Below are 26047 nucleotides of genomic sequence, written 5' to 3' on the forward strand. Positions count from 1 at the left end.
CAGCAAGTGCAAAGGACCTAAGCTGAGCAGGAGCCAGATACGTTCAAAGTACAGAGAGCAGGTCAGTGTGGCCGGAGTCATGAGCGGAAGATGAGGTAGGCCGGAGAGGCAGGGGCCTGAAGGCATGGGAAGGAGTTCGATGGAGAGCTTTCAGAGGGGAGTGATCTAATTTAGTTTTTCAAAGGTCATCCTGGCTGCCATGTGGAATTTGAGGGGTGAAAGAAGAAAGAACAATGAGAAGGCTCCTGCCCTAGTCCATGGAGGAGAAGGTGGTGATTTGGATTACGTGGGTGCTGGAGAAATGCTGAACAATGTCTGGGTTAGACATTCTGTGGGATAGTAGATTCTATAGTAGGAACTTAGGCTTGAAAAAGAGAGAAGCCAAAGGGCAGTTTAGGTTTTACATCCAAGAAATTAGGTGGTAGGTTAAGTCTTGATCCTTTTCACACATTCTTGTCATATGCTTAGTACACAGTGGGTTGTCAAGAAATTTTTGTTGAAATTTGGCCTGTGACTGTAAGGTTTCATAACTTTCATCTCTATGGGGTTACTAATTTATCAAGTCTCATGTTTTTATGAATGTCATCTTGACAAGTAGTTTTAAGTCAGCAATCTGGTGCTAGGCCCAGTCCTTCAGCAGTGTGGCTCCAGTTCTCAGTGCTAAGCTGTGTTTGTGTGGGTGCATGTGCATACGTGTTTTTATTTCTACAGAGAATGTGCCTGAAAGAAAAGTCAACGTCTTCGCTTAGGCTGTACATGATATTTGGTTTCTTCTGGTGTTCCTATGTTTTGAAAACTACTTACCAAAGGGGTGGTGAGGACACGAGAAGGCATGGAAAGAATTCAGCAGAGTCTTTGACTGACAGATTAGACACACACACACACGCATGTGCGCACACTCCTCTGGCATTAAGCCTGCTGAAATGACTAACATGCCTCCAGCTAAACCTTACATGCAAATCTCTGTCATGGCACATGTATAACAATGTGCTAAGTTTAAAAAAAAAAAAAAAAACAAGAACAACAATAATCTGAAAGATTACTTTCCTAAATTCACCTCCAAGTCAACCTCCATCTTTATCACAGAAGATGGATTTTATTACTGCCTCTTTCTAGCAGCTTCTGTTTAATGGATGAGTGTTGTTTGATGTAACAATGTACTTCTGCCTTGGGACCAAGAAGGAAAATAAAAGATGAGGGCTCTCTCAAAGATGCTGAATCTAAGCAGAGGCCTGAAACACTCAGCAAAGACGATGGAACCATAAACATATGTATTTACAGATGTTGCAGCTGAAATGGTGTATACATGACGCATATACACATGAAAATAGTGAGTTCTTTGAAATATTACACTCAAAACCACAAGATTCGTGGAGAAAATTTAGTTGGGCAAACCTCTCAAAATCTATCAAATTTGATCATTAAGCAATACCTAAATTACTAACAGCACAATTTAAAATGGGTATACTGGCACAATTTAAACTAAATTCCTAACAAATAAAAAGTGCTATAATTAATATGGTAGTTAAACTTAGATTCAAACTAGTTTAATGACAAGGGCTTTAGGTAAATAAAAGACGGACACAAATCCTTTGCTTTTCCTCCCACTGAGAAGTAAATTCCAGTACCCTTTTCATTGACTCTTAGCTGGTCTTTGTAACTTGTTTGACCTAGAATAGACTGTCGTAACAGTGAAATTCTAGGATTTTTAGAGGTTAGGTCACAGAAGGCTTGGTACTTCCACCATAGACTCTAAGGATGCCGGCACTGGGAAATACCAGCTGGCACATAATAGAAGTTCAACCATACTGAGATTGATATGCCGTAAGGAAGCCTGAGCTATCCACGTGGGGTTAGGGGACAGAAAGAGATAGAGGTTCAGAGATGGCGTGAGGGGAGAGAAAAGAGAAGAGAAAGAGGAGACAAAAGGGAAACCTGGCCAGCCCCAGTAGTCCCAAGTCTTACCCACTGGAGCCGTCCTTGTGAGGAGATGTCCCCACCACTCCTTGTCAAATTTGCCAATACATGAGTCAATTCAATGTTTATGTTTTAAACCACTAAGTTTAGGGATGGCTTGTTATACAGTGATAGATAAATAAAACAGGACTAAAGGAGGAATTGAGGTTGCTGAGTTATGAAGAAAAATGCAAAATAAACAATGATGAAGATAAACAATCACTCAGGTAAACTGAGCCAAGGAGAATACTGTGGGGCAACTGGGCTGACACCCGTGGCTCGTGCCATTTGCCTATTTTATGTGCTTTACTTTTAGTTGCTGCTACTTACTGACACAAAATGTTGAAATGCTAGGAAAGTCCTGCATTATATTGACATTCCTACCCCAATTACCAACAAGACAGGAACTAATTGTTATTACAGAAACATAGGCTGTAGGAGAACAAATGGTCCTTGCTTTAGAAGCCCGTACCATTCACAGCTTCAATTCAAAATTGTATAGAGGTTATAGGCAGTTTCATAAGGTTAAAAAAAAGAAATTAGAGGTACACAAATTGGGGAAAAAGAAGTGAATCTGTCTTCATTTACAGTGTGAAATTTTATGTAGAAAATCCTAAGGAATCTACAAAAACTTATTGGAATTAATATGAAAGATTAGCAAGGTCACTGCATAAAGATTAGCATTAAAAATCTACTGTATTTCTTTATACTGGTAGCAAACAATTTGAAGATAGTTGAATATCCACATAACAAGCAAACAAAAATCTTGGACTCTTACTTCACACTATACACAACAGAATGAGAAGAAACTCCTGGAGTTGGAGAATGTATTTGCAAATCACTCTGATGGAGAATCTGTTCTCCAGAGCATGTAAAGAACTTTTAAAACTCAACTATAAATAAACAATTCAGTTAAAAATGGACAGAACTGATTAAATTGAAAAGCTTCTACACTGCTAAGGAAATAGTCAACAGAGCAAAGAGACAACCTACAGAATGAGAGAAAATATTTTTTTCTATACATCCAATAGAGAGCTAATAGGCAGCACCTACAAAGAACTCAAACAAATAAGCAACAAACAACTCCATTAAAATTGGGCAAAATAGATAATTTTCAAAAGAAGATAGACAAATGCCAATAAACATATGAAAAAATATTCTATGTCACCAATTATTAGGGAAATGCAAATTAAAACCACAATGAGATATTCCCATACCCCCTTAGCACAGTTTTTATTAAAAAGCCCAAAAGCAGTAGATGCTAGACTGATTGCAGAGAGAAAGGAATACGCTGATGATGAGACTGCAAATTAGTGCAACTTCCATGGACAGTATGGAAATTCTTCAAAGAAATAGACCCACCATTCAATCCAGCAATCCTATCACTGGGTATTTACCCAAAGGAAAAGAAGTACTTGTATCAAAAAGATGCCTGGACTCACATACTTATTACAGCACCATTCATAATTGCAGAGATGTGGAATCAACCCAAGTGCCCATCAATTCAAGAGTAAACTAACAAAATGTGGTATTTGTATACCATGGAATGCTACTGGGCAATAAAAAAGGATATTGCCTTTTAAAATAATTGGGATAGAACTAGAGATCATCATCCTAAATGAGATAACTAAAGAATGGAAAAACAAACCCCACATATACTCGCTATTAAATTAGAACTAACTCATGAGCACTCATGTGCATCGAAGGGAGTAAAATTCAGTGGAAATCAAGCCAAGGGTATGAGGGCAGAGAGGATGAGTGAAAACCCTCCCAATGAGTATAATGAACACTATCTGGGTAATGGGCACACTTATAGCCCTGAATCACACATTATAAAGGTAATCCATGTAACCAAAAACATTTTTACCACCATAATGATTTGAAATAAAAAATAAAATAAAATAGCTAAGTGGTTAGGGCACCAGCCACATACACCGGGGCTGGAGGGTTTGAACCTGGCCCAGATCTGCTAAACAACGACAACTACAATGAATAAATAGCCAGGCATCGTCATGGGTTTCTGTAGTCCCAGCTACTTGGGAGGCTGAGGCAAGAGAATCACTTAAGCCCAAGAGTTAGAGGTTGCTGTGAGCTGTGATGCCACAGCACTCAACCGAGGGTAACATAGTGAGATCGTGTCTCAAAAATAAAATAAAATAAAACAAAACAAAACAAAATAAATTTGAAAAGACCTTCATCAAAGAAGACATGCAGATAGCAAATAAACACATGAAAAGCTGTTCATTCTCATTAGTCACTAAAGAATTATAAAGTAAAGCCATAAGGTACCAGTACATACTTTCTAAAATGACTAAATTAACACAACAAAACAAAGACATAACACCAAGTGGTGGAACTCTGTTATACTGTTAGTGGGAATACCATTAGATGCCATTTAGGAAAAGTGTTTTTCAGTTTTTTATAAGTAATTACTTTACTGTATGACCCAGTAATCTCATTTCTAGGTATATTCAAGAGAAGTGATAATTTATGCTCTCACAAAGCCCATATGTGATCTTCATTCACAATTGTCAAAACGATAAAGAACACAGATTTTCTTCAACTAGTAAATGGATAAACAAGTAAATGGATGCAACTAGTAAATGGATGCATTTATAAGGTGGAATATTATTCAGCCACTTAAAGGAATGCAGTATGAATACATGCGTTACCATGGCTGACTCTCAAATGCCTCAGGGTAAGTTGAAAGAAGCCAGACTCAAATGGTTACATATTGCATCATTCTATTTACACAACCTCTTGAAAGGGCAAAGTCATAGTAATGGAGGACAGACAAGTGATTTTCAGAGGGTAGCAGTGAAGAAGGGTTTGACTGCAACAAAGGAATTGTTTTTTCAGTGGTAACTGTAAATGGGGCAGCAGCAGGGAATTTCTTTTTGTGGTAGTGTAACTGTTCTCTCTCAGCAGTAATGGTGATTGTGTGACGTTGCATTTTTCAAGACATATTGAACTATACAACAAACTGAGTGAATATTAGCGTATGTAAGTCAAAAAATAAATTTAAACAAACCTGGTAATATTCCTATTCCCTATCCATTATATGTGACTACTTTCTTTCCTTTTTGGAAATTCAAAATTTTCTCCTTTTATGCCTACCATTCCAAACTTTCACATTGTTGTGCGCTGGTATGCATATTTTTTCTATATTGCTCTGTTTAATCTATAACATAAATGTATTTTTATCTTTTAATACTAGGATATTTTTTCACTTATATATTTTTTAAATTTCCTCCTCAATGTTTTTCTGTTCCTTCTTTGTGGAATTTGTTTTATTTATTTTTTTTATTAAATCATAACTGTATACATTGATATGATCATGGGGCATCATACACTCACTTCATAGACCATTTGACACATTTTCATCACAATGGTTAACATAGCCTTCCTGGCATTATCTCAGTTACTGTGCCAAAACATTTACATTCTACATTTACAAGCTTCGCAAATACCCCTGTAAGATGCACCACAGGTATGATCCCACCGATCCCTCTCCCTCTACCCACCCCCCCTCCCTTTCCCACTTCCCCCTATTGTTAGGTTGTAACTGGGTTATAGCTTTCATCTGAGAGTCCCAAATTAGTTTCATAGTAGGGCTGACTACATTGGGTACTTTTTCTTCCATTCTTTTTTTTTTTTTTATTAAACCATAGCTGTGTACATTAGTATGATCGTGGGGCACCATACACTTGGTTCATAGATCGTTTGACACATTTTCATCACAATAGTTAACATAGCTTTTGTAGCATTTTCTTAGTTATTTTGCTAAGACCTTTACATTCCACATTTACTAGGATTCACATATACCCTTGTAAGATGCACCGCAGGTGTAATCCCATTAATCCCCCTCCTTCCCCCTCCCTCCCCCTCCCTCCCCTCCCTTTCCCCTTTCTCCCTATTCTTAGGTTATAACTGGGATATAGCTTTCATGTGAAGGTCCTACATTAGTTTCATAATAAGGGTGAGTACATTGGGTACTTTTTCTTCCATTCTTGAGACACTTTACTAAGAAGAATATGTTCCAGCTCCATCCATGTAAACATGAAAGAGGTAAAGTCTCCATCTTTCTTTAAGGCTGCATAATATTCCATGGTGTACATACACCACAATTTATTAATCCATTCGTGGATCGATGGGCACTTGGGCTTTTTCCATGACTTAGCAATTATGAATTGGGCTGCAATAAACATTCTGGTACAAATATCTTTGTTATGTTGTGATTTTTGGTCTTCTGGGTATATGCCCAGCAGAGGAATTACAGGATTGAATGGCAGATCTATTTTTAGATCTCTGAGTGTTCTCCATATATCTTTCCAGAAGGAATGTATTAATTTGCATTCCCACCAGCAGTGCAGAAGTGTTCCCTTTTCTCCACATCCACGCCAACATCTCTGGTCTTGAGATTTTGTGATATAGGCTAGTCTCACTGGAGTTAGATGATATCTCAAAGTAGTTTTGATTTGCATTTCTCTGATGATTAAAGATGATGAGCATTGTTTCATATGTCTGAAGGCCGTGGCGCCTGTCTTCTTCAGAGAAGTTTCTCTTCAAATCCCTTGCCCAGCCTGCGATGGGATCCCTTGTTTTTTTCTTGCTGATGCATTTGAGTTCTCTGTGGATTCTGGTTATTAAACCTTTGTCAGAGATATACCCTGCAAATATCTTCTCCCATTCTGAGGGCTGTTTGTTTGCTTTACTTACTGTGTTCTTGGCTGTGCAGAAGCTTTTTAGTTTGATCAAGTCCCAGTAGTGTATTTTTGAAGCTGCTTCAATTGCCCAGGGGGTTCTCCTCATAAAATACTCGCCCAGACCAATTTCTTCAAGGGTTTTCCCTGCACTCTCCTCTAGTATTTTTATAGTTTCATGTCTTAAGTTTAAATCTTTAATCCAACGAGAGTTTATCTTAGTTAATGGTGAAAGGTGTGGGTCCAATTTCAGTCTTCTGCAGGTTGCCAGCCAGTTCACCCAGCACCATTTGTTAAATAGGGTATCTTTTCCCCACTGAATGTTTTTAATTGGCTTGTCAAAGATCAAATAGTGGTAAGTAGCTGGATTCATCTCTTGGTTCTCTATTCTGTTCCAGATATCTACTTCTCTGTTTTTGTGCCAGTACCATGCTGTTTTGATCACTACCGATTTGTAGTAAAGTCTGAGGTCTGGTAGTGTGATTCCTCCTGTTTTGTTTTTATTTCTGAGTAATGTCTTGGCTATTCGAGGTTTTTTCTGATTCCATATAAAACAAAGTATTGTTTTTTCAAGATCTTTAAAATATGACAGTGGAGCTTTAATAGGGAGTGCATTGAAATTATATATTGCTTTGGGTAGTATGGACATTTTGATAATGTTGATTCTTCCCAGCCATGAGCATGGTATGTTTTTCCATTTGTTAACATTTTCAGCTATTTCTTTTCTTAGAGTTTCATAGTTCTCTTTATAGAGATCTTTCACGTCTTTTGTTAGGTAAATTCCCAAATATTTCATCTTCTTTGGCACTACTGTGAATGGGATAGAGTCCTTAACTGCTTTTTCAACTTGACTGTTGTTGGTGTATATAAAGGCTACCGATTTATGGATGTTGATTTTGTAACCTGAGATGCTGCTGTATTCCTTGATCACTTCTAGGAGTTTTGTAGTAGAGTCCCTAGTGTTTTCCAGATACACAATCATATCATCTACGAAGAGCGAAAGTTTGATCTCTTCTGACCCTATATGGATACCCTTGATCGCCTTTTCTTCCCTAATTGCGGTGGCTAAAACTTCCATTACAATGTTGAAAAGCAATGGAGACAATGGGCAGCCTTGTCTGGTTCCTGATCTGAGTGGAAATGATTCCAATTTAACTCCATTCAATATGATATTGGCTGTGGGTTTGCTGTAGATGGCCTCTATCAGTTTAAGAAAAGTCCCTTCTAGATCAATTTTCTTGAGTGTTCTGATCATGAAGGGATGCTGGATATTATCAAAAGCTTTTTCTGCATCAATTGAGAGAATCATATGGTTTTTGGTTTTTCATTTGTTTATGTGCTGAATTACATTTATGGATTTTCATATATTGAACCAGCCTTGAGACCCTGGGATACAACCAACTTGGTCATGATGTATAATTTGTTTGATGTGTTGCTGGATTCTGTTTGTTAGGATCTTGTTGAATATTTTTGCATCTATATTCATTAGTGATATTGGTCTATAATTTTCTTTTCTTGTTGGGTCTTTTCCTGGTTTGGGGATCAGGGTGATGTTTGCTTCATAGAACGTGTTGGGTAGTCTTCCTTCTTTTTCTACCTTTTGGAACAGGTTGAGTAATATAGGTACTAATTCCTCTTTAAAGGTTTGGTAGAATTCTGACGTAAAACCATCTGGTCCTGGGCTTTTCTTTTTAGGGAGGTTTTGTATAGTTGATGCTATTTCTGAACTTGATATGGGTCTGTTCAACATTTCCACTTGATTCTGGCTAAGTCTTGGAAGGTGGCGTGCTTCCAAGTATCGGTCAATTTCCTTCAGATTTTCATATTTCTGAGAATAAAGTTTCTTATAATATTCATTAAGGATTTTTTGGATTTCTGACGAGTCTGTTGTTATTTCGTCTTTGTTGTTTCTGATTGATGATATTAGAGATTTTACTCTTTTTTTTCTGATTAGGTTGGCCAGAGGTTTATCTATTTTGTTGACTTTTTCAAAAAACCAGCTTTTTGATTTATTGATCTGTTGTATTATTCTTTTGTTTTCAATTTCGTTTAATTCTGCTCTAATTTTGGTTATTTCTTTTCTTCTACTGGGTTTGAGGTTGGAATGTTCTTCCTTTTCCAGTTGCTTGAGATGTCCCATTAAGTTGTTAACTTCCTCTCTCTCCGTTCTCTTGAGGAAGGCTTGCAGTGCTATAAATTTCCCTCTTAGAACTGCCTTTGCAGTGTCCCAGAGGTTCTGATAGTTTGTGTCTTCATTGTCGTATTTTTCCAAAAAATTGGCGATTTCTTTCTTAATCTCATCTCTGACCCAGCTATCATTCAGCATAAGGTTATTTAGCTTCCATGTTTTTGTATGAGTATGCAGATTCCTGTTGTTACTCAATTCAAGTTTTATTCCCTGATGGTCCGAGAAGATGCCAGGAATAATTTCTATTCCTTTAAATTTACTGAGGTTAGATTTGTGACCTAAAATGTGGTCAATTTTGGAGTAAGTTCCATGGGCTGATGAGAAGTATGTGTATTCAGTTTTGTTGGGATGAAATGTTCTGTAGATGTCTGCTAAATCTAAATATTGGATGGTTAGGTTTAAATCTAAGATTTCTTTGCTCAGCTTCTTGCTGGAGGATCGATCCAACAATGCCAAAGGAGTGTTGAAATCTCCGACGATTATGGAGCTGGAGGAAATCAAGTTACTCATGTCTGTTAGAGTTTCTCTTATAAATTGAGGTGCATTCTGCTTTGGTGCATAAATATTAATAATTGAGATCTCATCATATTGCATATTACCCTTAACAAATATGAAGTGACCATTCTTGTCCTTCCTTACTTTTGATGGTTTAAAGCCTTCTGTATCTGCAAATAAAATTGCAACACCTGCTTTTTTCTGATTACCATTTGCCTGAAATACGGATGACCATCCTTTTACCCTGAGTCTGTATTTGTCTTTTAAGTTAAGATGTGACTCTTGTATGCAACCCTATCTGGCTTGGGTTTTTGTATCCAGTCAGCTAACCTATGCCTCTTTAGAGGACAGTTTAAGCCATTCACATTAATGGAGAGTATTGATAAGTCTGGTGGAATTTTGGGTATCGAGTTTTTCAAAGGTCCAGTGGACATTTTTAATCCTTTCGCCAGTGTGGAAGTTGGAGTTTGATCTGAAGTTTCTGAGTGAGTTTACTTTTGTGGTATAGGATTGGGTTGGTCATTGTGGAGGATAGGTCTGAGACTATCCTGAAGAGCTGGTTTACTTATGGCAAATTTTTTCAACATATGAATGTCATTGAAGTATTTAATTTCTCCATCATAAATGAAACTCAGTTTAGCTGGATACAAGATCCTGGGTTGAAAATTATTTTGCTTTAGGAGATTAAAAGTTGATAACCACCCTCTTCTGGCTTGAAAAGTTTCAGCAGAGAGATCTGCAGTTATTCTAATATTCTTTCCCTTGTATGTAATAGTTTTCTTTCGCCGGGCTGCTTTGGGAATCTTCTCTTTCATGTTAACTTTAGTGAAGCTAATTATGATATGCCGGGGGGATGATTTATTGGGGTTGAATCGTGCTGGGGTTCTGAAGCTGTCTGCTATCTGAATTTCAGATTCTCTAGGCATGTCTGGAAAATTTTCTTTCATAATTTCATGCAGAAGGGCCTCTGTGCCCTTCGAGGCCACTTCATCATTCTCCGAAATCCCAATTATTCGTATATTGCTTTTCTTCGAATTATCTGAGAGTTCTCTGAGTGAGTGGTCCGTTTTTGCTCTCCATTTCTCTTCCTCTTTGAGAGATTGGGAGCGTTCGAAGACTTTATCTTCAATGTCAGAAATCCTTTCTTCTGCTTGCTCCATTCTGTTGCTGAGGGATTCTACTGTATTTTTCATATCTTTGAGGTCTGTAAATTCTTGCTTCAGTGTGTCTAAGTCTTTGGTGGTTTAGTCTTTAAATTCGTTAAATTCTTGAGACAACTTTTGAATTTCTCCTCGAATTACTAATTCCATTTTATTAATCTTGTCTGCAATCCAAATTCTGAATTCGATTTCTGACATCTCAGCCAGTTGTTTATGAATGGGATCTTCAATCACATCTGCTGTATCTTTTCTTGTGGGGGTTGATCTATTCTGGTTATTCATGTTACCAGAGTTTTTCCTCTGATTCCGCCCCATGGTTATTTTACTCCCTTTGATTTTTCCCCTGGGGCTTTATTGAGGGCCCGTAGTACAGTGTTGTGGCCTGAGAAACTGGGGCCCTGTCTGGTGTGGTGGGACGAAGTGGTTCTGTCTTGTTTTCAGCTGGTTTCTGTTTGATCCTATTGTAACATTTACTCTGGCTTGAAGTCTCAGCTGTGTGGAAAAACCAGCAATTACGTCACCCCGTCCGCTCACCTCTGGCACCAATTGGGAAAGGAAAATCAAACCTTCCTACAACCGCATACCCAGGGCACCGCCTGAAAAGTCCTCAGTCTATTAGTTCAGTTCAAAAGGTCCAAATCGATTGTCTCAATCGGCACCTGTCTCAGGTGGGAAAGTTCAAGAGGTCCCTGGGAACTGGATCACAGGGGTCTGGTGACTACTCTGATATGGCTTACTCCAGTGCTGCGTGGAGTCAGGAGGAGCCACCTAGCAAATAGATCAGTCTGGGAAGGTTGATGTCTCCTTCCCCACTTTGCCCCTCCATCGGACCCAGTCACTGGTATTTCTGCAGATGGCTAACCCAGTTGCCTGTAGTGTACAGATACTCCAGGGGTTTGCACCTGCCTGAATTGCAAGGAAGTCTGCCAGGCCCCTGCAGTCTGCCGCTATCTAGCAGGAGGAGATGGGGTCTGACATCTTTGAGTGCTTGATGCAGGTGGTGGGAGGGAGGTGTTCACTCAGGCTTAGCCCCATCCCTGATTGATGTTGCTAACAGAACAGAACAGAACAGACAACTTTGTGGGGTTCTGTCTCTGTTTCTGCTAAAATAGCCCACAGAAGACGGGCTGTTCTGAGTTCAAACGTCTTTGCTGCTGGAGGTTTGTGTCCAATTACCTCTCTGTGTCGGCCCTGCCCTGGAAGCTTCCCAGGTTTGTGAGCAGCGTCAGGCAAATCCTTTGCTCACTGGTGGCCTCCTCTGGTTGCCCAGGGAGACAGGGGGTGTGGCTTCAGAATATCCAGAAGTGAGCTGTTTTGCTTTTGTTTGCGTCCATGTGATCACAGCTTGCCTCAGAGGTGTTGATGTGCATTCTTCAACCTTCTCTCTTGGTGCGGCTCAAATCCACCAGGATACTTACTAAATTCCTGTCCCTTAACTCTCCTTCTGGATAGGAGCCTCTGTTGAAAGCTGGCTTCAGTCCGCCATCTTGTCTCTCCCTCTCCCTTTGTGGAATTTGTAATAGGTGCTAGATTAATTCTTTCAAAGAATAATCCAATCCTGGATTGATTTTTTTCTTTTTTGAAAAAATAACATCTTTATTGAGATATAATTCAGATGCCATAAAATTCACCCATTTAAGATCTACAATTCAGTGGTTTGGGGTACATTCATGGAATTGTTCGACTCCTACCACAATCTAAGTTTAGAACATGTTCATCACCCCCAAAAGAAACCATGCATTGATTAGCAGCCACTCTTCCTTCCCCACCCTCCATTAATCCTGGATTGATTCTACAATTGCCTTTTTTCTTCTGTCTTTTTGTCCTACATTCTTTAGATTTTCTTAGAAAATCATTCTACTCTTTTCTACTCATTTCTAAGATAGTTTTAAAGTTATTTTTACTTTTCAGCTTTGCTGAGGGATTATTGACAACAAAAATTGCATATATTGAAGGTACATGACTTGATGCTTTGATGTATGTATATATTGTGAAATTAATACCACAATCAAGCTAATTAACATATCCATCACCCACATGGTTACTTATGTGTGTATGTGAAGACTATTTGTAAAGCAGTTTTATTTGTAAACCAGAAATTGAAAGAAAGATCCAGAGACCTTCATATAACCCCTACATATCACCCTACCCCTACATATGCACAGCCTCCCTTTTCTATTGAATTTTTTAAAAATTAAGTTGAATTTTGTATTTTCAATTTACAAAAGATATGTAATTCTAACTTATTAAAATGAAAATATTAAATTTTCATTTTTATATCACTATAGATTTCCATGTAGTTGTAAGAAATAATGCAGAGAAAGGCTATATACCCTTCACTCCATTTCCTCCAATGATAACAACAGTTTTGCATGCTTTAATTTTTTTGTGTGCATTTAGTTCTATGCAATTTTATCACATGTAGATTCGTAGATCTACTACATATCTAGAAACTGAGTGGTAACCCCCATACACAAGGTGTTTTTATGCTACCCTTTTATAGTCCTAACCACTTTTGCTCTAGTAATCACTTGTTTGTCCTATATCCTTAAATTTGGACATTTGAGAATGTTAGATGCACAAAATAATGCATCTATTTCACAAATGTACTATTTCACATTTGCACCAGCCATATACAATTGACCCAGTTTCTCTATATTTTCACCAGCTGTTGGTGTTATCATTATCATCACTATTTTTTATTTTAGATATTCTGATGTGTAGTAATCTCATTGTTGTTTTCATTTGCATTTCCCTAATGACTAATGATGTTGAATATCCTTTCATGTGTTTATTTGACTTCTTTTCCAATAAAATATCTGTTCCTGTTATTTTCCCATCTTCTAATTTAGTTGTTTGTTTTTATACTATTGAATTTTGGGAGGTTTTTTTTTCATAATTCAGATAAAAGTCCTTTGTCAGATAGGTGGTTTGTAAGTATTTTCTCCAAACTTGTAGCTTATCTTTTCAGTCTCTTACAGAGACTTTCAGAGAACAAAGAAAGCAAATTTTCTATTCTAATGAGGTATAATTTTTTATTTTTTCTGTTGTAGATCTTTCTTTTAGTGTCAAGCCCAAGAAATCTTTGCGATATGGGTATTGAAGATTTCCTTTTTTCTAAAAGCGGTCAATTTTGAGTGAAAAATTTTGCATAGTGTGTGATGGTTAGGTTAAGGTCCTTCATTCTCTCCTATTCTCTTCCCTCCTTTCCTTTCTCTCTTTCCTCTTTCTTTTGGCTGTGACTATTCAATGGCTCTGGAAGCAAAGATGTTGAAAAGTTGCACTTTTCTAGCCGGGCGTTGTGGCAGGCACCTGTAGTCCCAGCTACTCGGGAGGCTGAGGCAAGAGAATCGCTTAAGCCTAGGAGTTGGAGGTTGCTGTGAGCTGTGTGAGGCCACAGCACTCTACCGAGGGCCATAAAGTGAGACTCTGTCTCTACAAAAAAAAAAAGAAAAGTTGCACTTTTCATTTGGCAAATGTGCCCAAATGAAAATCATGTGAGCACATTCCTATGGGTCTGTTTTGGGGTTCCTTATTTCTGCTCCATTAATCTATGTCTCTTTCTCTCCACCAGTATCACCTTGTCTTGATTATCATAGCTATGTAATATTCTTTAACATTGGGTAGAGTGATTATTTCCACTTAATTCTTCTTTTTAAAGACTGTTTTACCTAGGTCCTATGCCTTTCAACAAATTTGAGAATAAGCTTATCTAGTCTACAAAAACCCTGGATGGGATATTGACAGAAATTTTGTTAAACCTGCACATAAATTTGGAGAGACATTTGCACTATGTTAACCCTTCCAAATTGTGAACACAGTATGTGTCTCCATTTCTTCATGTCTTCTTTGATATCTTTCATTAATATTATGCAGTTTTTAGGACACAAGTCCTGTACATATTTTGTTAAATTTCTATGTCAGTATTTTATTTATTTTGAAGCAATTATTAATGGTATTATATTTCTGGTTAGTACATTATCATTGTTAGTATATCTTTATTATTTTTAAATTATTCCTTTTCAATAGTTTTATACTTTTTTCTCACAAATACAATGTCTTCTCTTTTTAAAACTAATATGGTAATTTTTTTTTTTTTTTGGTAGAGGTAAACTCTCACTTTATCACCCTCAGTAGAGTACCATCGCGTCATACAGCTCACAGCAACATCCAACTCCTGGGCTTAGGCGATTCTCTTGCCTCAGCCTCCTGAGTAGCTGGTGGTACAGGTGCCCTCCACAATGCCCAGGCTATTTTTTTGTTGCAGTTTTTTTGTTTGAACCGCCACCGTTGGTATATGGGGCTGGCGCCCTACCCACTGAGCCACAGGTGCCACCCTAATATGGTAATTTTTATGATTGCTTTCATCTTCTCATCTTGTTGTCTGTTTTCTCCAAGCTCTTTTTTTTCTGTTTTATATATGGTTTCTGTCTTTTATGTTGGAAGGATTTTTTTTTTTATCAAATATATTGCAATATTTGCCAATCTGCTTATATAAGAGAAAAACACTTAAAAAGCTGATTAGAATGTAATGTGATGGATTTGTTAATTAGCTTGATCTGCTCATTCTACAATGTTTACATGTATCAAAGCATCACATTGTACCCCATAAATATATGCCACTGTAATTTGTCAATAAAAATTACATTTAAAAACTGAACAGAAATTCTATTGTCTAGCTAGGCACAGTGGCTCAGGCCTCTAATCCTAGCACTCTGGGAGGCCAGGGCAGGTGGACTGCTTAAGCTCAGGAGTTTGAGACCAGCCTAAGCAAGAACAAGATGCTGTCTCTAAAACTAGCTGGGTGTTGTGGTGGGTGCCAGTAGTTCCAGCTACTCAGGAGGCTGAGGCAAGAGAGAATCACTTGAGCCCAAGAGTTTGAGGTTGCTGTGAGATGTGATGCCATGGCGTTCTATGGAGGGTGACAGGTGAGAGTCTGGAAAGAAAGAGAGAGAGGAGAGAGAGAGGAAAGGAAGGAAGGAAAGAAGGAAGGAAGGAAGGGAGGGAGGGAGGGAGGGAGGGAGGGAGGAAGGGAGGGAGAGAGAGAAGGAAGGAAGGAAGGAAAGAAAGAATTGAAAGAAAGAAAAAACGAAAAGAAAGAAAAAAAGAAAGAAAGACAGACAGAAAGAAAGAAAGAAAGAAAGAAAGAAAGAAAGAAAGAAAGAAAGAAAGAAAGAAAGAAAGAAAGAAAGAAAGAAAGAGAAAGAAATTCTAGTGTCCAGATAGGTTATCTTCATTCTTCATTGGGGTACAATCATATTGCTACTGAGCAATTTGCCATTATTTGTCATTTACTCTGGGCAGTTCAGTTTCTATAAGGAAGAAACTTCTGGGTTAACAAAAGTGTCTGTTTGGGCATAATAAGCCTGGTTGCTGGAGTTACATGGATACATTGCATAGTGATAAAGTATGGGATTTTTGTGTGACCCTCATCTGCTTAGTGTGAGTAGTGATTTCTCATTCACCCTCCCATATAAGTCTCCACGTCTATGTGTGTTCATTATTTAGCTCCCACTTACAAGTGAGAACATGCAGTATTCAACATTCTGTTGAATCATGATTTTTCTAAAGTCATTACAATGTTGATTATGTGCCCCAAGGATCATACATAGCTATAATTATTCTAGTGCAAATAGGTGAGAAGGTAATTCATCACACATGATAGACGTCCTAGAGCCCGAGGGCTTGATTTTTAGGAAACCCTAATTGAGAAGCAGTGGAGTGGGGCTAAGATCATAGACACTGGAGCTAAACTAAATACCCTGTTTCCTCGAAAATAAGACATCCTCCGAAAATAAGACCTACTCACAGGAAAGATAAGATGTCCCCTGAAAATAAGACCTGGTGCATCTTTGGGAGCACACCTTAATATAAGACAGTCTTATTTTCGGGGAAACAGGGTAGGTTCAAATTCAGGCTTCACCTGTAATTCGCTAAACAACCAAAGATAAATCACACACTCTCTCTTTGCCTTAGTTTGCTAATCTCCAATAGAGAGCCACAATATTACCTACCTCCTTCCTAGATTTGTTTGGGAAATTAAATGAATTACACCCAAGGCACTTAGAATGATGTCTAGCACATAGTGAACATTATTTAAATGGAAGTTATTATAATAAACACCTCACTATTAAAGTCATAAATGGTTGTTAATGTATCACCTAAAGCCATCTTGCATTATGTTAGTGATGTATGCTCAGCACTATCCTAAGTAATAAATGACTCCCTTTCTTCCACTACTTCTCTTCTGTCCTGAAGTTCTTCAAAAACCTGTAGTAAATCTTTTAAGCTGCTAGAGTACAATTCATTAAGGAACTGCTTCTTTCTAGCCTTTGTGATCCAAAAGAATCTCAGTCACTGTTGTCCCCTGAGCTTGAGAGTAGAGAGAGGGTGACTCATGAGTTTGCAATGTGCAGCGAGAAAAGAGAGAGTGGGAAGTAGTCCAGCTCTTTGAATTTCTTTTTTTTTTTTTCATTTTTTTTGTAGTTTTTGCCCAGGGCTGGGCTTGAACCCGCCACCTCCAGCATATAGGGCTGGCGCCCTACTCCTTTGAGCCACAGGCGCTGCCCCTCTTTGAATTTCTGACTGACCTGGAATTGGCTCTTGAGTAGAGAAGCAGCATTAAAAAAAATGCCTTTCCATCTTTGTTTCTTCTTAGTACTGTTTCTAAACTTTGTTTTCCAAATGCACTTCTCATTTACAGTAGAACCTCTGTACCAAACTGGTCAACAAACAGAGGTGGTCCACATAAAAAAACAGGCCTATCGTACTCATGTGTACATATGGTGCACGTCTGGTCTATGAAAATTAGGTCAACTTCAGGAGATGGCCAATGTAGGGAGGTGATTGATTCCATATCTTTGCAACTGTGAATTGTGCTGCAATTAAACATTCAAATGCAGGTATCTTTTTTGATAAAGTGATTTCTGTTCCTTTGGGTAGATGCTCGTTAGTGGGACTGATGATTTGAATGGTTAATTCTACATTTATTTCTTTAAGAAATTTCTAAACATTTTTCCATAGAGATTATACTAATTTCTAGTTCTACCAACAGGGTGTAAGTGTTCCTTTCTCTCTGCATCCAGAGCAGCATTTATTATTTTTTGACTTTGTAATAATGGCCATTGTGACAGGGAAGGTGGTGTCTCATTGTGGTTTTAATTTGCATTTCCCTGATAATGAGTGATGTTGAGCATTTCTCATATGTTCATTGGCCATTTGTCTGTTCTTTTTAAAAACTTCTGCTCATGTCTTTTGCCCACTTTTTAATGGTGTTGCTTGTTTGTTGTTGTTGTTGATTTGTGTAAGTTTTTTTAGATTTTGGATACTAATACTTTGTCAGATTTATAGTTTGCAAATATTTTCTCCCATTCTATAGGTTGTCCATTTACCCTGTTGATTAATTCCTTTGCTGTGCAGAAGCTTTTTAATTTAATTAAGTCCTGTTTATTTATTTTTGTTGTTGCTGTATTTGCTTTGGGGGCCTTATTCATAAATTCTTTGCCTAGGCTGATTTCTAGAAGAGCTTTTCCTAAGTTTTCTCCAAGGATTTTTATAAGTTCATACATTACATTTAAGCTTTTTATTTATCTTGAATTCATTTTTGTATATGGTGAGAAATAGGGGTCCCATTTCATTCTTTCGCATGTGGCTATCCATTTTTCCCAGTGCCATTTATTCAATAAAATAAAATAATGTACACTCCTTTCCACAGTGTATGTTATTGTCTGCTTTGTCAAAGATCAGTTGGTTGTAGATATATGGCTTTGTTTCTGCATCCTCTATTCTGTCCCACTGGCCTATGTCTCTACTTGTATACAAGTACTATGCTATTTTGGTTACTATAGAAACCAAAAGACAAGGCTATAGTCTCGTAGTATAATTTGAAGTCAGGTAATGTAATACCTCTAGATTTATTCCTTTTGATTAGGATTGTTCTGGCTATTTGGCCTCTTTTTTGGTTCCAGATGAAGCTTAAATTATTTTTTCTAGATCTGTGAAATATGACATTACATTGCATCTGTAAATTATTTTGGGCAGTATGAACATTTTGACAATGTTGATTCTACCAATCCATAAGCATGAAATGTATTTCCATTTGTTTGTGTCATCTATGATTTCTTTCATTGATGTTTTGTAGTTCTCCTTGTAGAGATCTTTTGCCTCCTTGGTTAAATATACTCCTAGGTATTTTATTTTCTTTGTAGTTATTGTAAATGGTATCGAGGCCTTGATTTGACTGCTAACTTAATTGTTATTAGTAAATAGAAATGCAATTGATTTGTGTACAATAATTTTGTAACTTGAGCTTTGGTGAATTTATTTATCAATTCTAGGGGTCTTTTAGTGGAGTCTTTAGGGTTTTCTAGATACAGAAACATATTGTCACCAATTGATCTTCTCATACCAAATTTGGATGAGGTCTATTTCTTTCTCTTGCCTAATTGCTCTCGTTAGGACTTCTAGTATGATGTTGAATAGAAGTTGTAATAGTGGGCGCAAAGGTCTATTGCAGTTCTTAGTGAGAATGCTTTCAACTTTTCTCCATTCAGTATGAAGTCTGCTATGCGTTTGTCATATATGGCTTTTATAATTTCGAAGTATATTCCTTCTATGTCTAATTTTTTGAAGATTTCTTTTATTGTTAAAGAGCGCTGTATTTTATTGAATACTTTTTCTGCATCTATTGAGATGATCATATGGTCTTTGTTTGTGTTTCTGTTTATATGGTCCACCATGTTAATTTGTATATGTTGAATCATCCTTGTGTCCCTGGGATGAAACCCAGTTAGTCATGGTGAATTATCTTTTTGATGTGCTATTGAATTTGGTTTGCTGGAATTTTTTTTTTATGCTTAGGTCATGTTTATTAATCTGCTTTGCCAATCTATGAATTTATCCCATTTTATGTTAATATTATTTTTTTAATTAAATCATAAACACATAGATCATGTATACATAAATGCCTTTATGGGGTACAATGTGCTGATTTCATATAGAATTAGGAATGCTTACATCACACTCGTTAATATATGCCTCATCTCATTCACTTAAATATTGTGTTAAAACATTTATACTCTATACTTAATAGATCCGACATGTACCCTTGCATTATGCACAGTTTGCTAGAATTTTATTGACAATTTTTGCATGTAGGTTTGTAAGGGACATTGTTCTATAGTTTTCTTTTCTTCTGTGTCCTTTCCTGGTTTTGGTATCAAGGTGATACTGACACCTCACTGACAGAAAATCAATAAAGAAACATCAGACTGAAACAAGACTCTAGAAAAAATTTCCCTAATAGATGTTTATAGAACATTCTACCCCCAAACTACTGACTATACATTCTTCTCATGAGCACATAAGACATTTTCCAAGATTGAGTATATCTTAGGCAACAAAACAAGTTTCAGCAAAAAAAAAAAAAAAATTGAAATCATAACGTATCTTCTCAGACCATAGTTGAATAAAACTAGAAATTAAGTCTAAGAGAAACTTCCAAATCTACACAAAATTATGAAAATCAAACAGCCTGCTGCTGAATAATTCTTGAGTCAATGATGAAATTAAGATGGAAACTAAGATATTTCTCTAACTGAATGACAGAGGGGACCCAAGCTTTCAAAATCTATGGGATACAAAAGCAGTGCTAAATGGAGAATTCATAGGCTTAAACGTCCACATCAAAAAGACAACAAAATCATGAATTTACAAACCAATTCTATCTAAGCAAAGAAATAAACAGTAGCATCAAAATTGCTAGGGACAAAAAAAAAAAATTTACAAACCAATTGTTGTTCCAGTCACCTATGATTGTCACAGACTAAGCTGGGGCTGGATGATTTTTATGCAGAGTAGTGGGCTCTTCCCAGGCAGCTATTGGAAGCTTGCACTGGAGGGCTTGGGAAGTCCCTCTTTACAGAAGCTACCATAGATTGCATTGCTCAGGTGCCCTGGAACAGTGGCAGTGGCAGTGGCAGCTAAATGAGGCTACATAAGTGGTGGTGGTTGTCTGTGCTGCAAGAGCTCACTCCACCCAGGTCTAGAAGCAATGGCAGCATGCAGCTAATGGGTCCATGGCAGAACATTGGACTACAAGGGCAGGTCCCCCCAGGCAGTACATGGGACCTTTGGGAGTGTAGATATGGGGCTAGGTGGCAGCGTGGGAGCCTTGGGAGTATGGCTGAGCTGCTGGACTGCTGGAACTCTCTCCCTGTGGAAGTCCTGCTGAGGGAGTCACCACAGGGTTTCTCAGGTGGTGTCAGTGGTGCCTGTTCTATTCAAATCCCCTGTGGAAAGGAGGGGTGCTTGGGTCCCAGTCACAGGGCACATGAGAACACCTGTTCTCCCTGCTCCCTCCCTAGCCCTGCAGGGGCAATGTGAAGGTGGCTGCAGGAAAGTCAACCCATGGGTGGATCAGGCACTCTGGACCCAAGATCTTACAATGGCAAGAGTTATAGTGATCTAAGAACAGAAGCCACTTAGTCCCTGCTGTGCCTGCTCTCCAGTGCAATGTCACTGCAGAGTCTCCAAGCAACTCTCTAATCAGTCCAGAGGTCTTTGATGGTAATGGAAGCCCCCTTGCAGCTTAGGTCACAATGGGGGCTTAGGTTCATGGAGGACAGCAGAGCCCAGTATTTCTTTCCTCCTATCCTTTCCCACATGTGGAACCCTCCCCCCAGGAACCTTCTGATTTTACTGAGCAGATTACTCCATTCCTGTCACCTTCACTCTGGGCCACACTTCCCTCATCACTTCTCTGATGATTCACAATGCTTTCTCCAAAAGGTCCGTTTGTAGGTGAGCATATACTTTCAATTTTTGATCTTCTCTTTGAGAGAAGCGTGCATGGGCTATTTCTACTTTACCATCGTGGCCCGATCCCTCCTGTTTATAAACTCTAAATTAAATGGAAGTTGAACTCTAAACTGAATTGACCTTCTGAAATTCAGATTTGTAGCACTAGTTCATTTTAGGCCTGAAAGAGATACAGGAGCACTGCTGAGTGCAGGACTCCTCGAGAGTGCTTCATAGACAGGCAGAGCCTGACTCAGGGTCTTAGAATAACAGTCATTACACACTAAAGACACCTAGTTATCTGTAATTTAAGAATAATACTATGTTTAAGTTCTGATAAAACTTCTTTTGTGAATGAGAGCCACGTTACTTCTGTGTTTGAAAAGAATTTCAAAATAACCCTACTGTGGACAGGGCTCTTGGTGGGCACTTGTGTGCCAGTTTAAAGGGAAAAAAATATGTACAAGAAGCATGTGATGTTTTTGCAGTGGTTTCAGGGCTGGGTTTGGTAATTATACTCTCGAATGCAAAAATCCAATGTGGCATAATGAAAAACACACCTCTGTCCTGCTTCCAGAACTAATTCCAAATGCAGGACAGCCTTTGCACAGGCTGACTGTGCTCCAGAAAGTGTGCATTTGCTCCACTTCTGTGTCTATAAGAGCACTGGGACAAAAATAAGAGACTGTAAAAACATGTACTGCCTTGTCCCTTTTGTTCCTATTAACTCTTTTATTCTGAACTATTTTATTGCTCAATTTACTTGTTTGAAAACACTCACAAAACCAGTCTTAATAGGAAGAGGAAAAGAGTAGGCATGTGGGTAGCAAATCATCTATGTTGCTCAAATCATCATTACAATAAATGTTGTTCATTAAGAACCCCAAAGAGATATAAAAAGAACAGTCTGAGTTGAGTAGGAAGAAAAAAACAGGATTTACAGAGTTCAATGTAAAAGTCCTATTTTGTCACAAAATTCTTTTCTAAGCATTCCCTGAAATATAATGCATTTAGCTATAGGAATTCAAAGAAACTAAAAATCACCACGTAAATTTTGAACTATATGATGCAGACATTCATGACATCTGTCCTTCCTTATCTAACAGAATTTGCCAATCAAGAAGGGCAAATATTTTCAGTCCTGTTTGTATTAAAACCAATGTGTATAAATATCAAGTTTTTCCCTTAGCTGCTTACACAGAGGACTTATTTTCACTGTTTAATTGTTGCTGAGATGTAACAGTTGTTATACAATGGAGAAATTTCTTTTAGAATTCCATAATCAAATGATTATAATTTTCCTGAACAATTTTCTTGAAAAGGTTTCATTCTTTTCACTTTTGATGCTAGGTAGCTCATTCAAATACTAGCCCATATTTCTCAACTTATATGGGACTTTTGGAGAAGCATTTGTGTAATAATATTGCCTCTGGATTTATCTCATATTTCTTACTCAAATTTCTATAATTTCTTCACTTACTCTTTTTTTTTCTAGTTTTGTTTGTTTTTTATTGTTAAATCATAGCTGTGTACATTAATGCAATCAAGGGGTACAATGTGCTGGATTCGTATACAATCTGAAACATTCCCATCAAAGTGTTCAATGCAGCCTTCATGGTATTTTCCTGGTTATTGTATGTAGACATTTGTATTCTGCCTTTAGTAAGTTTTGCCTGTACCCATTCTAAGATGCACCGTAGGTGCGGCCCCACCCATCACACTCCCTCTACCCTAACCTCCCCCCTCCCTTCCCCTTCCTTGGCCCCTTTCTTCACTTACTCTTTTAATCTTGCATTATACTTTTGAGCAATTTCAAACCCCCTTTTGGAACAAAACACAGTTTAAATTTCTAAAATGAAGTGTCTGGAAAAATAAGTGACTATCTTTTCATCTGAGCAGAGAAGAACTACTACTTTCTTCACATGTGAAACATTTCAGAAGATATCAGCCTGGTCTGATACACTCACCACTGTTAAAGGTTGTGCCACGTGGCTGTACCACATGATCTTCTTTCTTGACATTGCATGACAAAGGTCCCATGGACTAGGTCACAATGGTTAATACACACTCTGACTTTAGCTCCTGGGACTTTGTGATAATAGATGGGCGGAGTCCAAACAACATCCTAAATATATTTTAGTTTATTTTAAAACCTTCCTAGCAGATTCAGATGAAGAGAGTTGATAAATTATTTTAATTATACCTGAAGGCCAACTTTTGTACCTACTATTACCAGCTTAATTTTTACCCAAACCATTACCATCTGATCATTAACCACCTAGTTACATAGGTGCTTTAGAGACGTCAGGATCATCATTTCATTTAACCTTCACACAATCCTATAGATAGATACTACTCTTATGTCTATTTTAGGGTTAAGGGAACATGAGACAAAGACTAGTTAAGGAACTTTCTTATGATCATGCAATGAATTCCTGGGACCAGAGCCCAGATATTCCTGACTCAACTGTCCCTGCTCTTCATCTCTTACGCTGTGAGCCTCATACTTCATGCTGAACACGAGGTAACATGCCAGGCAGTAGGAGCTGGAATAAGGTCTTTGATTTGACAAGAATGAGGCGTAACTCAGAAATTTAGGTTACTCTTCCATGGAAAAGTTAAGTAGTCTGGAGAGTTTATAGGGTCTATACATCACCAAAGTCACACCCATTTCTATACTACCAGACAGTTTCTGGAAAGCTTCGCAAATGAGATTCAGGTCCACAAACTGCTTAAATCTCACTGAGACAAATGTAATTTTATGGTTACAAACAGTAGTTTCTGGCATTTCCTACGAATGTAAAGCTAAGATTGTGACAGTGGGTATGTGAATTAAAATTAGGAGCCCTTAAGGCTGTATTGAGATGGGATACATAACAAAAGTCCTCTAATGAACCTGGAAAATCAGAAAGGCCTGTGGCAAAGACCATTATTTTGTCAACACAATGGTTTCTTCTTCCTGGGCACATGCTAGACTTCATTTCCCAGTTTTTGCAGTTAGATGTGTCCATGTGAGTGCACTCCAGCCAAGGAAGCATGAAAAAAAGTGATGTACTCTACTTCCCTGCTGGGCCATAACATCCCCCATGAATAGTCTGCCTTGTTCTTTTCTGTTTCCTCAGCTATGGAGATCATGGAGCACAATTCTCTGTGAGCTGGTTCACTGAGTGACAACGTGGAACAGAGCTTCTCTTCCTCTCTCCATTTCCAAATTCTTCAACAAATTGGCACTATTCAGGGCTATCTATGTGAGCAAGGGATAAATTTCCTTTATGTTTGAGCCTACCCTATATAATAGATGACTCAGGAACCTAGGTAAGTACTCTGGATGGTCTACAGGGTCTATATGTCTCCAAAATCACACTCATTTCTGTACCACCAGGCAGTCTCTGGAAAGCTTATATTAAAAATTTCTGGAAGATCACCCTGCAATATAGCCAAGAAAATATGACAACCCTAGTCAAGGAACCCCCTCAGCATAAATGGTGTAGCACAGACCCTCTATGCTTAGGCTTCTTTAGTTTACTTCAAGTTAAAATAATATTTAGTCATATACATACATCAGAGGACATGAACAATACATTTAGTAGGTACCAGAAAAGTATTTGATGAAAATATGACCCCATTTCTGATAGCAAGCAACAGCAAACTTGAAGAGGATATTTTCTAAACACCGAAGGTAACCAATAATGAGGTGAAAATAAAAAGAAAATGAGATTATTCTTCTTTGCAAACAAGATTATTTACCCCAAAATCCAAAAGAACTGAAAGTTGTTAGAACTTGTATATGACTTTTAATCAATTTATCTGATTACAAAATTACTATGCTATAATTCTGTGGCTGTCTTATATGACAGTGGTAACCAGTTTAAAATGTAAACAGTTAAAATTGGGACAAACGTATATACACCTAGAAATAAACTTAACATGATGCATAGGGACCTATATGACAAAGAGGACAAAGACTTAAAATAGAAATATGAATCATGTCTTCAGACAGAAGGATAATTTTATGAAAAAGATGTTTTTCCAAATAACCTGTACATTTAACACAATGCCAATTATAATCTCACTTGAAAACAACAAGCAAGGGAGAGGTTTAAAAAATAAGAATGATTTGGGAATTTATGTGGGATAAGAATGACCAAGAAAAGATTTTAAAAAGAAGAATAATGGAAAAGATCATAACTTATCAGTTAGTAAAGCATTATGAAACCATAGTAGTAAAGGTGCATAGACAGTGCAAACAACAGGAAAGAATACGAAGTCCAGACCTAAGCCCGAATTCCAAGGAGCTGCACCATTGAGGTAAGAGCTGGGCTATACATTTAAGGTGTCTATTCCAGTTGGCAGCATCATTTAGAAGAGGACTAGGTGCTATGGTGGCTAAAATGAGATGGAAGAGAATGTCAATTTAGACCTGCAGTTTTGGAGCAGAGAATTTGAAATGCTTAGGTAAGGTTCAGCACCTGTAGTTCAGCAGCTAGGGCACCAGCCACATACACCAGAGCTGGCAGGTTCAAACCCAGCCCAGGCCTGCCAAACAATGACAACTACAATGAAAAAATAGCAGGACATTGTGGCAAGCACTTATAGTCCCAGCTGCTTGGGAGGCTGAGGCAAGAGAATCACTTAAGCCCAAGAGTTTGAGGATGCTGTAAGCTGTGACACCACAAGCACTATACCGAGGGTGACATAGTGAGACTCTATCTCAAACAAAAAAAAAGAAAAGAAAGAAATGCTTAGGT

This window comes from Nycticebus coucang, chromosome 7, assembly GCF_027406575.1.
Source record: "Nycticebus coucang isolate mNycCou1 chromosome 7, mNycCou1.pri, whole genome shotgun sequence".
Lineage (NCBI taxonomy): Eukaryota > Metazoa > Chordata > Mammalia > Primates > Lorisidae > Nycticebus > Nycticebus coucang.